The sequence below is a fragment of the Cupressus sempervirens genome, chromosome 1, assembly GCF_028749045.1.
Source record: "Cupressus sempervirens isolate cs-2001-9-10 chromosome 1, ASM2874904v1, whole genome shotgun sequence".
Taxonomy (NCBI): Eukaryota; Viridiplantae; Streptophyta; class Pinopsida; order Cupressales; family Cupressaceae; genus Cupressus; species Cupressus sempervirens.
Window position 1 is genome coordinate 785,058,948 of NC_143118.1, and position 15,690 is coordinate 785,074,637.

Sequence of the window (15,690 nt, forward strand, 5' to 3'; positions counted from 1 at the left end):
ATTAAGATCTTTTTTTGTTCAACCTCTATCATCCATTTTAGGGTTAGGTAGGATTAGGTAGGATTCAATGAGTCTATGCATCTTTTCATTTAGGTCCCTTGTAGAAAATTATTCTTCAATCCTCTTTGAATTTTCTTCAAAATGGTTTACCATCAATTTTGTGCCACTAGCTCATCATAGTTATCTTCTACACGCTTTATAAAATTCAAGAAAACAAAATAATCAACTCCTTGTCTTCCTTAGACTCTTGTACATTACCAACCTTGCTTTTGACCATCCATCTCTATAAATAGAAAATTAAGATCTTTTGTTGTTCAACTGGTATCATCCATTTTAGGGTTAGGTAGGATTAGGTAGGATTCAATGAGTCTATGCATCTTTTCATTTGAGTCCCTTGTAAAAATTATTCTTCAATCCTCTTTGAATTTTCCTCAAAATGGTTTACCATCAATTTTGTGCCACCAACTCATCATAGTTATCTTCTACACGCTTTATAAAATTCAATAAAACAAAATAATCGACTCAAATTTATCAAATCTATGATTGAACATGAATATTGGCACTTAGAATCAATATGTTGTCACTCGGCTCCAAACCGTTCTTCCACTCTTCTTCAACTAGACCACTCGACAAATTCTAAAGTTTATTGGTGCTCGACATCAACTAAACTTGATGTAGGAGCATCTAGTGGTGTAAAGCAATCATGTATCACCCAAAAATATGCTTAGTGTTAGCTTTTGTTTAATGTTTTTAAATTTCTCGATACCCATTTGGGTAAAATATAGATTCCAACTCTCGTAATTCCACTATTAGTTTTTTGGGCTAGTGTTTTTGAGCACCTTGGGATGTGTGCCAATGCAAAAGATGGGTTATTTTGTAATTGATCCATCATTATGATGAGTTATATGGTGTAATTTGGGGGGATAAATATAATTGTTAATTTAAAGCACTTTAGAAAAAAAATCAAGTCAAAAGGCTTTATGGTTTTAAAGTTATTGCATTTTTAATTTGCTTGGAGACCCCCTAAGAGTGTTTCAAAGTCAGATTTGAGGCACTAAATAGACTTGTATGAGCTTGAATAATGGGGGACAAGATAAGCTCATCCATAGGGCAATAGATTTCTTGGAGAGCTTTTTGAAAATGTAAATGATTTGTCAATCAGAGTCCAGGATCAAAAGTTATGCCTCCCGAAAGTTGGACTACCATTTCTAGATTCTTCTAATTTTGCATTGACTTCTGACATGTTTTTTAGAACATTTTTTTTTTTTGCAGTGGATGCCAAATGGCATATTATAGAATTTATTCCCAATGCTAAACCTAATTTAGGTTACTTAAGGTCATTTCTTGCATTAAAAATGTAGTTTTTGGTAGAATTTGGGAGAAGGTACTATGAGAAGGGTTTTTCTATAGTATTTGATAACATTGTAAGACCATAGGGAATGCCATGGAGTCTCTTTTTTGGGTATTTTTCCAAATTTATTATCATATCATTTCCAATAATAATATTCCCCTTTTCTTGTTGTGCTTATTTTGTCTTGGGTTGTGCCCTCATCAAGTGGTATCAGAGCAAGTTTTCTTGAGTGTGTAGATAAAGTGCCAAGTGTGAGGTAGTTTGCACAAGGACTATGTGCTTGTGGGTTTTGATATACCAAGAATATGTCTCCAAAAAGGGATCTTTGTGGAAGGGCTTGAGTTTTTCCTCTTGAGATTAGAGCCCTCTAGTGACAAGTTCAAGCATTGCAAGAGGAGATCCATAGAGGGATGAATATTGTCATAGGTGACGAAAGTGAGGAGGAAAATGAAGAAGAAGGACATATTGTATAGGAAGGGGAAGAAAATGGAGAATTCCTAAACCATGAAAAGGAGAAGCTTTTTAGGGTCATTTGCAAGCTAGGAAACAGACCTAAAATTCATGTCAACATCTTTTTTGGAAATCTAAAACTAGATGAGTTGATCGACTACATCAATGAGCTAGAGGAATATTTTGAGTATGAGGATATCAGGGATGCTAATAGGGTTAAGTTAGTGAAGGAAAAAATGTAAGGCCATGCCAAAATTTGGTGGCAATATGTTTAGTTGGAAAGAGATAGAAGAGGAAAGGAAAAAATCATAAGATGGGATCGTATGGTGGACAAACTAGAGAAGCAGTTCATTCCTATTGATTACAAGCTTGATCTATTCAATAAGATGCAAGGGTTACAACAAGTGGGAAAATATGTCTAGGAATACACAAAGGAGTTTTACTAAGTCCTTATTAGGATAGGGCATGTGGAAGTAAGCAAGGAGAAGGTTGTCCATTACCTTAATGGGTTAAGACCTAGCATATAGTAGGAGTTAAGTCTGGTTAGAATGACTAGCTTTGAAGAGGCATACTATTTTTCCTTGCAAGTTGAGATGTTAAACAAAAAATTTGATGGAAGGAAAAGAGGATACAGTCAAGGAGAAAGGGGTGGTGGCAGGTCATTTAGAGGGTAAAATGAGAACCAGAAGAAAAATGATGTGAGTACCAGCTAAAACCAAAGGAATGATGGTTTCAACTACTCTTGTGATCAAAACTTTGGAGATCAAAGAGGAAGAGGTAGAGGATGTGGACAAGGTTAAAGAAGAATAGGCTATTGTGGTACTTGTTTTCATTACAATAAAGAAGGTCATGATGCTTACAAATGCCCTCAATGCAAAGGAAGGGAAAATAGGAGACCTAATGGTCTAGAAAGGATTTCTCATGTGGATGATGATGCAAAATCATTGCATTTATAGGATGTAGAAAGAGGAGAGGTTATAGTTAATTAAAGGGTCTTGCTAAGTAGTGAGAGTAAACCTAGACAAAAGAGGATTCTATTTTGTACTAGGTGCAAGTGTGAGGGTAAATGTTATGATGTGATTGTTGATAGTGGCAGCATTGACAACTTGGTATCAGAAGAAATGGTGTCAAAGCTAAATCTCAAGAGGGAGAAACATCCCCATCCCTATTAGATTTATTGGGTATAGGATGATCATAAGGTCCTAGTTAGTGAGAAATGTTTGGTAAAGTTCAAGATTGGGAGTTACTATGATGAGGCTCTTTATGACATCATCCAAGTAGATGTCTACTATTTAATGTTGGGAAGGTTGGGGAAGCTTGATAGGCATGCTATATATGATGGTCATGCAAATAAATACTTCCTAACAAAGGATGGAGTTCACCCAAAATTGAAGCCCTTGATAAAGGAGGGTGAAAAGGTATCCAGTAGTGCTATTTTTTTGGATGGAATGAAACATTAGCATATGTGCTATTCTTTAATTCCTAGAAAGGATAAGGGAAGTAGTAGTGAAGTTCCACTTGAAGTTCCACTTGAAGTTTCAGGTCTATTAAGTGAGTATGGAGATGTTATCTATGATAATTTTCTAGAAGGGTTGGCACCAATAAGGTAAATTAGTCATCAGATAGATTTAGTGATGCAGGAGCATCCAGAGGTATAAGGGCAATCCTGTGTCACCCAAAAAAATGTACTTAGGCTTAGTTTATGTTTCATGTGTTTTCTTTTCTAGATACCCATTTGGGTCAAATAAAGGTTCCAACTCTCACAGTTCCACTATCAGTGTTCTAGGCTAGAGTATTTGAACACCTTAGGATACATGTAAATGCCAAAAAAATAGGAGCATGTAATTGAGCCATAATTTTGGTAAATTAGAGGGTAGAAATTGGCCGGATGAATGTAATTTTAATTTAGAGCATTTCAAAAAAAGAATTAGGTCAAAAGGCCCCATGGTTTGAAAGTTATCACAATTTTTTGATTTTTGGAGACCTCCTAAGAATGCTTCAAAGTTAGGGTAGGGGCATTAAATGACCTTGAACAGGGCCAAAAAATGGAGGATGAGCAAAACTAGTCCATAGGGCTATAGAGAACTTTGAGAGCTTTTCAAAAATGTAAATGGTTTGTCAATCAGAGCTATGGTTCAAAAGTTATGCCTCCTAGAAGTTCAGTTACCGTTTCTAGATTCTTCTAATTTTTTGCCGACTTCTAATGTGACTTCTAGAGCCTTCTATTTGATTGGTGGATGCCAACTAGCACTTTATAGAATGTATTCCTAATCCTTAACCCTCTGGGTTCTATTTAAGAACATTTCTGGCATTGTAGAAGTCAATTCGGAGTGGAGTTTGAGAGAAGGTACTAGGAGAAGAATTTATCTCTAGAATTATGCTATTGTAAGCCCATAGGGCATGTTTTGGAGTCTGTTTCTCTGCACTAAGTGTACTAGCATATTTTCATAGTTAATAAAATTTTCCCCTTTCCTGTTGTGTCTATTCTATGCTTGGGTTGTGTCCCCATCATTTAGTCACTTGAGCTAGTTTTCCAAATAAGATTTCTCATAGGATGACTCCTACTAAGACTAAGGAGCTAAACATACAAGTTCAAGAGCTATTGAAGAATGGTTTATTTTGAGAGAGCCTAAGTCTATGTGCAATACCTATGGTGCTGGTACAAAAGAAGCATGGAGAGTGGAGAATGTGTACAAACTCTCAAGCTATAAATAAAATAACCATCAAGTATTGGTTTCCTTTGCCAAGGATGGATGATATTATGGACTACTTGAGTGGAGCTCAGTACTTCACAAAGATAGATCTTAAGAGTGGTTATCAGTAGATATGGATATGAGAGGGAGATGAATGGAAGACTAAATTAAAGACCAAGGAGGGTCTATATGAGTGGCTAGTCATGCCCTTTGGACTGACCAATGTATCAAGAACCTTCATGTGGCTTATGAATGAGGTACTAAACAAATTTTTGGGAAAATTTATTATTGTCTATTTGGATGATATTTTGATTTTCGGTAAGCCTTTGGATGAAAATTTATTGCAAATTCATAGTGTCCTTGAAAGGTTGAGGGAAGAGAAATTGTTGATTAATTTGAAGAAGTGTAGCTTTGTCAAAAGGAAGTTAGTCTATTTGTAGTTTTTTGTATTGGTTGAAGGTCTCAAAATTGACCTGGAAAAGATGAAGATCATCTTGGAATAGCCTACTCCAAGGTCTACCATTGAGGTGAGGTCATTCTATGATTTGACTAGTTTTTATATGAAGTTCGTTAGGAATTTTAGTAGTATATGTGCACCCGTAAATGAAACAATGAGGGGGAATAGAAAAGAGTTCAAGTGGACTACAAGAGCTACAAGGAGTTTTGAATTATTGAAGAAGAAGGTTAAAGAGAAACCTATGTTGGCACTTCTAGATTTGAACAAAGTATTCTAGGTGGAATACGATGCTAGTGGTAGTGCTATTGAGGTTGTGTTAAGCCAAGAAAGTAAACCTATTGCCTATTTTAGTGAAAAATTGAATGATGAAAATAAGAATCATTTTGTTTGTGATTAAGAGTTCCATGCAATAGTTTAGGCCTTAAAGAAATGGAGGAATTATTTTTTTCTAAAAGAATTTTCCTTGTATATTGATCATCAGGCATTGGAGTACCTAAATAGCCAAGTTAAATAGAATCAAAGACATTTGAAATGGGTAGAGTTCATGAAAATCTATACATTTGTATTGAAACATAGAAGCAAAAGGTCTAATGGGGTTGCAAATGCATTGAGTAGGAGATAATTGTTGCTGATAGAAATGTAGGTTGAGGTGGTTGGGTTTGATGAACTCAAGAATCTATACCCTAAGGATCTTGACTTTTTAGAGGTTTGGAAGGCTTGTAAAGAACTTTTTACTCTAGATGGGACTAGGTGGCCAGATTACATGATCTAGGATGGCATGTTGTTCAAGGGTAGTCAATTATGTATTCCAAGGAGTTCCATGAGGGAGAACTTGATTAAGGAGAAACAAAGTAGAGGGATGGTAGGATACTTTGGTCAAGATAAGACCATTACCATTATTAATGAACATTATTTTTGGCCTTAATTATTATAGGATGTGAATAAGTTTATGCAAAGTTGTCAAGTATGTCAAATAGCTAAAGGATTTAGTCAAAATACTGGACTCTATCATCCATTGGCAATTCCAACAAAGCTTTGGGAGGACATAAGTATGGATTTTGTTCCTGGATTGCCAAGGACATAAAGGGGTAATGACTTAGTATTTTTAGTAGTTGATAGGTTCTCTAAGATGGCACATTTCATTCCATGCCACAAGACTCATGATGCAATGCATATTGCAGATTTGTTTTTCAGAGAGGTGTTGAGGCTACATGGCCTCCCAAAAACTATTATTTCTCATAGAGATACTAAATTTGTTAGGAATTTATGGAGGAATTTGTGGAAAAGTTTGAAGATATAATTGAAGTTCAATTCTACACATCATCTGCAAACTGATGGACAAACAAAAGAAGTGAATAGAAGTCTCAGAAATTCGTTGAGGTGCTTAGTAGGAGATAAGACCAAGGGATGGGATTTAATTCTACCACAACCATAATATTCTTACAATAATTCTGTTAATAGGAGGACTAGTATATCACCATTCCAAATTGTATATGGGAGTAGTCTAAAAACTACACTAGAGTTGAGGAAGATGGAGCAAGGAGAGAGGACAAGTGCTAAGGTAGAAGACTTTGCTAAACATGTCAAGAACCTACATGAGGAGGTACATGAACATATTTTCCAAGATGAACCTATAATATAAGGCTAGAGAATATAAAAAAATGAGACATAAGGAGTTCCAAGTTGGGGATCTAGTTACAATATAATTGAGGAAGGAACAATTTCTAGTGGGTACCTACAACAAGCTAAAGATGAAGAAATTTAGTTTGATCCATAATTATGAGTTAGATGGTGTAACTTGGAGGGATGATTATACTTATAATTTAAAGAACTCTAGAAAAAGAATCAGGTCAAAGGGCTTTATGGTTTGAAAGTTATTGCAATTTTAAGTTGTGTAGAGACCCCATTAGAGCACTTCAAAGTAAAATTTGAGGCACTAAATGGCCTTGTAGAGGCCCAAAAAATGGGAGATAAGCAAATCTGGTCCATAAGGCTATAGAGTGTTTGGAGGGCTTTTTGAAAATGTAAACAATTTGTCAATCAGAGTCTCAGATCAAAAGCTATGCCTCCCAGAAGTTGGACTACCATTTCTACATTCTTCTAATTTTGCACCGACTTCTGACTTATTTTCTAGAACATTATGTTTTAGATGTGGATTCCAATGGCATATTCTAAAATTTATTCCTAACCCTAAACCTAGTTTGGGTTACTAAAGGTCATTTATGGCATTTTAAATGTAGTTCTTGGTGGAGTTTGGGAAAATGTACTATGAGAAGAGTTTTTCTCCAAAATCTAATAACATTATAAGCCCATAGGGCATGTCATGGAGTCTTTTTTTTTTTTTTTTTGTACTAAATTTATTAGAATATTATTTCTGATAATAATATTCCCTTTTCCTATTGAGTTCATTTTTCCTTGGGTTGTTTTCTCATTAAAACTTTACTTGGATTACACTATATCACTTGACATACACTGAAGTTTCACTTTTCTTGGCTGCAATTGATTTTCTAGTTGGCTTGCACTAACTTTTTTGAACACCTACTATCCACTCAATCAATTATGGCATACTCAATTCTTCTTACATGTTCTTCTAGACTTAGTTAGTATATCCAACCTTTGTATCCTTAAGTAGATAATCAATGCACTATGATATCAGTATCTCAATTAATCTTTATACTTATTTTTCTTACCATAACTCAACATTTCCTCTAGGTTCTTTTTTTAATCTCATTTGATAAAAACTTCCTCATCAATCAAACAAATGATAGTACTCAAACCAACTAAGAAGTTGTCTTAACAATAAGTAGCTATTAAAAACAACTATGCCAAAAATTGTTTACTCGACACTTGAAAGCTTTGATGCTCAAAATTCACTATATCCTTAATTTTTTAACTTGGCTCCTAAATAATTCAGCATCCACTATTTTACTCGACATTTGAATCACTTAGCCCATGTAAGAGTTTCTCAGCACTTAAGTTACTTGGCACATACCATCCATTTGACACATAATGGTGTTTGACACTAACTATACATATTGCTTGGCATACACTACTTACTCAACACATCCTAACTTTTGTTAAGTAATGACTCAAGTGTTTGGTTATGACCTTGTCAAAACCAAAATAATATCAACAATCTCCCTCTTTGGCATGAAATGAAAAAAGACTATCATGCATATACAACCTAACTTATGTGCATATCTTAGATAATCTATATACATTAGTTGACTCTCATAAACAATTTCAAAACTTCAAAATATTGCAAAAATGATGACTTAACTATCATACCTCTCCAAAATTTTATAGTTCCCCCTAAGTTGACTATTCCTTGTTGTTGTTGAATCTTGTATGCTCCTACTAAGTAAATGTGTTGTACTATTGTTGTCCTATGTTTCTTTCTCCTAGCTACTATCCCCCTTTTTTGACACTTATGTCATTTGGATAGTAAATTGATAATATGTTTGTCCAAATTTATTTTGTGTACCTCCATGATTATTTTCAATGTTGCATCCCTATTGTTGCATGCTACCTCTAGAGATTAGTATTGAACATCTAGCTAGCCAACAAGGTCAACTATGCCATCATGTCTAGAAAGTTGATTATCTTTCTTCCTTAATGTTTCAAAGAAGGCTAGTTCCTTAAGCAATAATTCCATGTGTGGGGTCAACATGGAATGAATACTAAGAAAGGTAGCCCTTATGTTTACATCTTGTAAATGTAATGTGGCTAGCTTACCTTGAGTAGATAGTTGTCTCTATAAATGAGTCTAGATTTGACTAGGAGATAGTTTCAATGTTGTAACTATTGATTGTAGATCTCCTTTTAGCCAGTTGATAGCCCTCTATACTTCTTGTATGAATAAACTCACATCAAAAAGGTTTGTATATCGAGAAAAGATATTCTCCAACACCTTTTTCACATCCTCCATTTTGGTTGCTAAATCAACCTATCTTAGTGCATTAGCACTAGAAATCCTTTCAAGAAGTTTAGAGTGAAACCTCTTTTCAAACCATTCTAGACGTTTAGCATTGTAGTCTAGGTCTTCATCCCTGATATTATAAACTATATTGACTAGTAGATTGAATGCATCAAGAAATATCTCTTTGATGTTATGAAGTACTTTATTTAGCTTATTCTCTTAGCTAACCAACTCTTTTTGTTTCTTCCTTCCAAGAACTTTCTATAGAATGCTCATTTTCTCTATGGTAGTTGTTGCAAGATCAAACTTTGGTAGTACAATCATGTCATCTAAGTTTACATCTCCATAAGATATACCTTCACCATACATAGATGTACTAGGACTAAGCCTTGATAATTGTAAGAGTGTAGCATTTATACTTATTTGTTGAAGATTTTGAATAATAGGAGGTAAAATAGAAGATGGTAGGGTAACCAAGGTCTATATAGCAATTTTCTCCTCTATATTAGTAGTCAAAATTGACTCTTCAATCCTATCCTTCTCCTTTTTTATGTTGTCATCTTCACCTGGAAAATGTAAAATAGGTGTAAGGTTGGCTTCCTAACCTATGTGGACTTATATCTCATTCTTCTCAATAGTTAATCCTACTTGTATTAAATTATTTGGCACTAATCTGATGATATCTGGTGTCATAGTATCCTTTATTGATAGACCACAATGGGCATCATAATTTTTACTTCTATAGATTGAGAGGGAAATTTAGATGATTCTTGTGACTTCTCCCCTACAAATGCCAATTCTTCCTTCTCAATCTCATCTGCACTCACCAATATAGGATGACTTCATAATTTAGCTACAAGGCTAGTACTTGACACTTTTACCTCTTATCATGTTGTTTGTCATCAACTATGGCCTCTACTACTATTGTTGTTTCAGACCCACATGTCCATCCTTGACTTGGACTTTCTGTCCGTATTCATCTTTCTTGTCTCCAACTTCCTCAAGAACTTGGTCACTAGGCTTTTGTGTTCTCAACCCATAGATAACTTTCCACATCTAGGTGCTTTGTTTGACAACATCTTTGATTTTTTTTTACAAAATATTAAAAGCTCTATAGTTGGGGGAAAATATCCCCTTCAATTTATTCATTTCTCTTACCATCATGGATTTATCAAAAGCAAGCATTACTCTGGCAAGGGTAGCCTCCCTAATCATCTTTCCTAATTTATCAAATATAACATTTGCAAAACTAGATTAACAAAATGATCCAAATCAGTATTTAGGATACAAAGGGATCATTGAGTACAAGTGTCTACCAAGTTATCTTCTATATCAAGTGAGGTTGGGTCATAGACTCTACTGAGCAAGGTCAAGAGCAATAAATATGCTTATGGTTACTGAGTCACAAAGACTTCACTGAGTGATCAATGCAAAGTAGTGGATGATAGTGTGTCCACATGATGTTAGTTGATCTACCTTTTTCACTGAGCATTTATGGAATATTTTTGACAAAAGGCATGAAATCAAAGTCATTTCTTACTATGAAATTTTGAGTGCTATTGTGAAGTGCAATCTTTAGAACTTCCAAGCAATTTCAGCGAATTTCCAATGAAAGTTTTTAAATTCTCTCAAAACCTACTAAGTGAAGGTAACATCCAGCAATAGAAAGGTTAAGCAATGATCTAAAATTTTGGTTCATGGAGTGGAATGGAAGGCACCAACTTTCAAGTTCACTCATGTAATCATTGAAAACCTAGATCCGAATGGAGCACAATCTCAAATCCCTCCAAAGGTACTTCTAATCAATTCTATTTGCACTCATTTCAAATGTATTATTGAAGAGATTGGTGCATTGGAAATGGATGATGCCCTAGATAAGCTTAGTGTGAATGGAGTTTTGAAACCCAAGCACCAACACCTAGAAACGAAAGGGTTAACTCACATACCTCACATGCCCCATGAATTTCAAGTTAAATAGATTAGGTTTATCCTTAGTCAGGTGTATAATGGAAAATTATGGTTGGAACAACCAATTCTAATCACAAAGGAGATGATTCATCAAATCACCAGTCTCCCAATGCTATCCAAGGCCAAAATGACAAAAACTCTAGGTTAGGCAGAACTTGAAAAGAAAACCCTAGCATAATGGGAGGATAGAGGAATGAAAATTAGAAATGTTTTAGATATGGAATTGAAGTTTGGTATTCACATCATTGCACACAATATATACAACTCTAGTAGGTTGAATAGTGTGTCATGTGAAGCTATGGACATGGCATACAAGGTGGTAAAGAACAATTTATCATTTGACCTTACCAAGCTATTGTTGAAACAATTCAACAAAAATATGGAAAGCATAAGGACATCAAAGAATAAGCCATGCAAGTTTGGTTCCTTATTAACTTGTCTATTCTTTTATGTTTAGAAATTCTTCCCTTTAAAAGGCATTGTTGTTTGGAGAAAGGATGTACCTATGTTATACCAAATAAATGTGTTTATTGTTAAAATGGGTGAAAATTACATTAGTATTATGGATAATTATTTTGATACATTCAAAGAGAAAATGAACAATAGGTACCAAATCTCCAAGAGACTAGTTGAGGATTATAAGGATGATGTATGTTCCATGGTTGATAGTGATAAAGTGTACATTCAAGCAGTTAAGCCTAGCATTGTATACGTAAAATCTCTTGGTTATAACATTAATATTGATGAAACTAAAGATATCATTGAAGGTATTTTGAATGAGTGAGTTTATCCTAAGGCAACATATTTTGGCACATATGATGAAGCAAAATCTAAGATTGAACTTGAAATAAAACTTCCTCAGGTGGTAAACAAAGGAAAGAAGAGAATTGCAAAATTTAAAAGCAATTTTACAATTTTGTTAACTAAAGGAAAAGGTGAGGATTAGGAAGTATAGGATGAGGCAAAATCTGAGGAAGAAGAGCCATTAAGGAAGAAAATAAAGGTGATTATCACCAAGCCACAAAAGACATCCACTCTAGTATTCACAAGAAGATCTTGAAGGAAGAAATTTAACAAGGAAGGAGTAGACATTGTATTCATAAAACCTTTACCCACCTTCCAAGACAGACTAAAAGATCTAGAAGTAGAAGCCAAAATAACAAATTTTAAATCATTAAAATATGAAATTAGGACAATAGAGAATTAGAAATAGATTGAAGACTTGGTGATGGATAAGATGGGAAAATGGAAATACTCACTAGACCAACTTGCTTCTCAAATTCCTAATGATTTGTTGGAAAAGATAAATCCCAGATGAGAATTTTCTATGGAAACTATCAAAGACATATATGGGAAAACCTTGAGGTAGCTATTACTGAGCATATTAGATGAAGAGGTAAAAGAGTCACTGAAGAAAAATGAAGAAAATTTGACTCTAAAGTTTAATAACTATCTGATTTTGATGAAAGGTATTAAAATTTTTATAAAGAATGCAAAAAACACTTGGAAGAATATATGTTTATTACATAAACCAAGTGATTTTCCAGTTGATGTTAAAGATGATGATGAAGAGGATAAGGAGAAATATGAAGATGAAAATATTGAAGAAGTAACTCATTTTGAAAATAAAGAAGATGAAGAGGGTCAAGGAAAATAGGCTACTAAGGAAGCAAAGAAAGATGATAAAGAAAGTGATCTAGTTAAGATAGTTGTAGTAGTTATTGCCTCACTTCCTCACTCTCCAAGCAAATTAGTGACAACATCAAGCACACAGACAACCCCAACAAGTTTGATTATGACTACCAATGCCAATCCAAATGTCCAATCACTCTTTGCTCCTACTTAGATTAGTACATCATTGATAGAAGTGACCTCCACTTCATCTACCAAGTTGTAGACTCTTCCTTAATCAATTGAGTTGGCTACTTTAGTTTAGAGGAAACTGGTTTTGAGTACTTCAGTTTTGAGCATGTCAATTTTGGATTCTTTAGGTATTTCTGTAAATATTCCTTCAATAAACATAGTATCAATTTTCATAGCAAGTCCTAGCATGTATGCTATTATTTTTATTCTGAGTACAAAAGTAGTAAGTGTAAGGAGAGTTGAGCCCAAGGTTCAATCTAGCACAAAATTTTGGGAAAAGGAAAAGAGTTGGAGAAAAAAATGATTTAGATGAGGAAATTGTAATCCCAAATTGGGACATTAACAAGCTTACTCCAGACCAAATGCATTCATTTGGTGAACTCCTCCAAAAGAAGGCTAAACAAAAAAGACTAAGAGAGGAGAGAGATAAGGAATTCAAGATAATTGAAGATGCAAAAAACATTTTGGTAGAGGCCATAGGTATTGAGGTTGATTCTTCTCAACCAATTTTGTATCAACTAGTAGAGGTAGTCTAGAAATTTAATGAAGATACTGATGGACAAGATACATTAGTGTAGAAGGCAGAAAGGAAGTTTGATAATAAATTGTTGGAGCAAATTGCTCAACAGATAGTTATATATCAAGTAGAACTTTCTATAATTTTGGGCAATTTAGAAGCATCTTGTACAAATCTGTCATCACTTTTTGGAAAGTTATGTGATATGTTTGAGTTTACTAAGGAAATAAAGGACAAATTGTCCAAAATATATGAAGATCTGAAGGCTAGTGCTCAACAGCTACAACTTGACCCTAGTTCAAGCTTTGTACATTTCAAGAAAATAAGATTTTTGTCAAATATGGAAGCATAATTGCTCAAAGGAAAAGAAAGGATTAGATCCACATTGATAGATATATAAAATATTATTCTTCCCAACATGGATGCACTACAAAAACATAGTGCACATATAAAAACTTTCATCTATTATATTAGAACTCCTACTTCAAGAAGAAAGTTGTAATAAAGTGAAAATCAATCCTCTCATGCATAAAAGTAAAGAAGATATTGAAGAAGATCAGTTTTGGGATGATTTAGAGGAGTTTTCCTTAACATTAGATGTTAAACCAACATCTTTTGTAGAGAGAAACTTTGAGCCTTATGAAGATGGTTTTGAAATTTCTGTGCTTTTATCAAATCATCCACACAAGTTGGTTTTTAAAAATCAAGAAGATGATGGAGAAGAAACTCATCTACACAAATCCAACAAGAAGGGTTCAAAATTTGTTCTTTCATGAGGGTTTCCTATTAGACATCTCATTCATATGGAGATGTAGATACAAACATATATGAAAAGTTGTAGTTTGTAGTATATAGTTCCTCCAGCCATTACTGTGTACTTAGATTTATTTTCAGCACTGTTATAGTTTATGTTTTGCAATTATAGAATAACTTAGAGAGTTTCATGGTGAATATACTTTGCAGACTTGTTTCAAGTATACGCCCTTGGGTTGACAATTTAAATGAACCTTCTCTATTAGAAATATAACTGCTCATTTTGGATGTCTAATCCATGAGTTCTATTTGTAGACCAAGTTATTGATCTAATTGGGAGGCTGACATCATCCATGACAATAATTTCTCCATTGTAGGCCATATGATAGAATTGTCAGTAGAAGTCCAAATTACACTTGACACATGTAAGGTCCTACAAGAAAATTGGGATAAAACCTTGGCAATCATTCTCAAGGTACATTCAATTTTTTTAATCTCATTTTGGTGTTACTATGTAAATGAATATAGTAAATATTTGGCACTAATGCGAAAAAGGGGGAGAAAGAGATACGTTATGGGGGAGAACATGTAATAAGTTGTAAAAACAATGGTGGAGTAAGATATGTATAGTAAGATATATTGGATATAACAAGATATATAGTATATTGTATGAATGAATATTACCATGTATAGATATATACCTTACAAAATCAATTTTGAAAAATCTCAAAAATAGTATACTCTATCGAGCTAGTATCACAAGGTGATGGATAAAAGGTATTCATGAAACTTTTTGAATTTAGTTTTGGCTAATAATTATTTTTTTCACTAATGTCAAAGGGAGAGTTCATTGACATATCAATCAATTTTATTATTAGTGACACACACTTATTCATATTGTATATAGCTACTAAGCTTATTATATAGCTATCAGTGTTTGCCAAGAATTTTAGTTGTTGTCAAGTTCTATAGTTGCTATGAGTCCTTTGGAAAAATCCTAATGGTTACCAAGCAATCATAGTCATAGTAAAGATTAGTAGTGTAAACCATGCATCTTAGCATATGCCAAGTTTACTAGTGCAAGCCAAGCTATGCAGTGTTCACTAAGTTTTCAGTGTATGTGATGCAAGTCCAATGTTAACCAAGTGACTTATTTTATACTAAGCTCAAGGTGATAGTGTTTACCAAGTTTTGCCATGGTAAAAAAGTGATTTAGTTTATATGAAAATTTTCACAGTATCCACTGAGTCACCAGTGTAGACCAAGTTCAAGACTACTTAGAAGTGATCCATATGGACTAAGCTTCTACATCTACCAAGTGCATGACAATGCCAAGAATTGATAGTGGATGTTGAGTATCAAAACTTCACTAAGCTAGTCTTCAAAACTTGAGTGTCTTGATGTGGGCCAACTTTGTAATATTTGTGTTAACTTGTATTGTGGCTGACTTTGTAGCTTGTATAATTGGATTGGTATTTATATATATGTAATGTATTGTATCAAAAGTGTGAGAAATGATGATGAATATGTGAATGTGAATGCAATGTAAGAGAATATAACTAGAGAAGAGAAGAAAGAGTTAATTACAAAGGCTAAAATAGTATAAGGAGTAGTAAAGTCATATCTATCACATCAAGGTGATTTGTACCTAAAGAAATCTCATTCAAAAAAACAAGTTGCAGATTATAGATCATTTACTATTTCATCCAAATAGGTGGA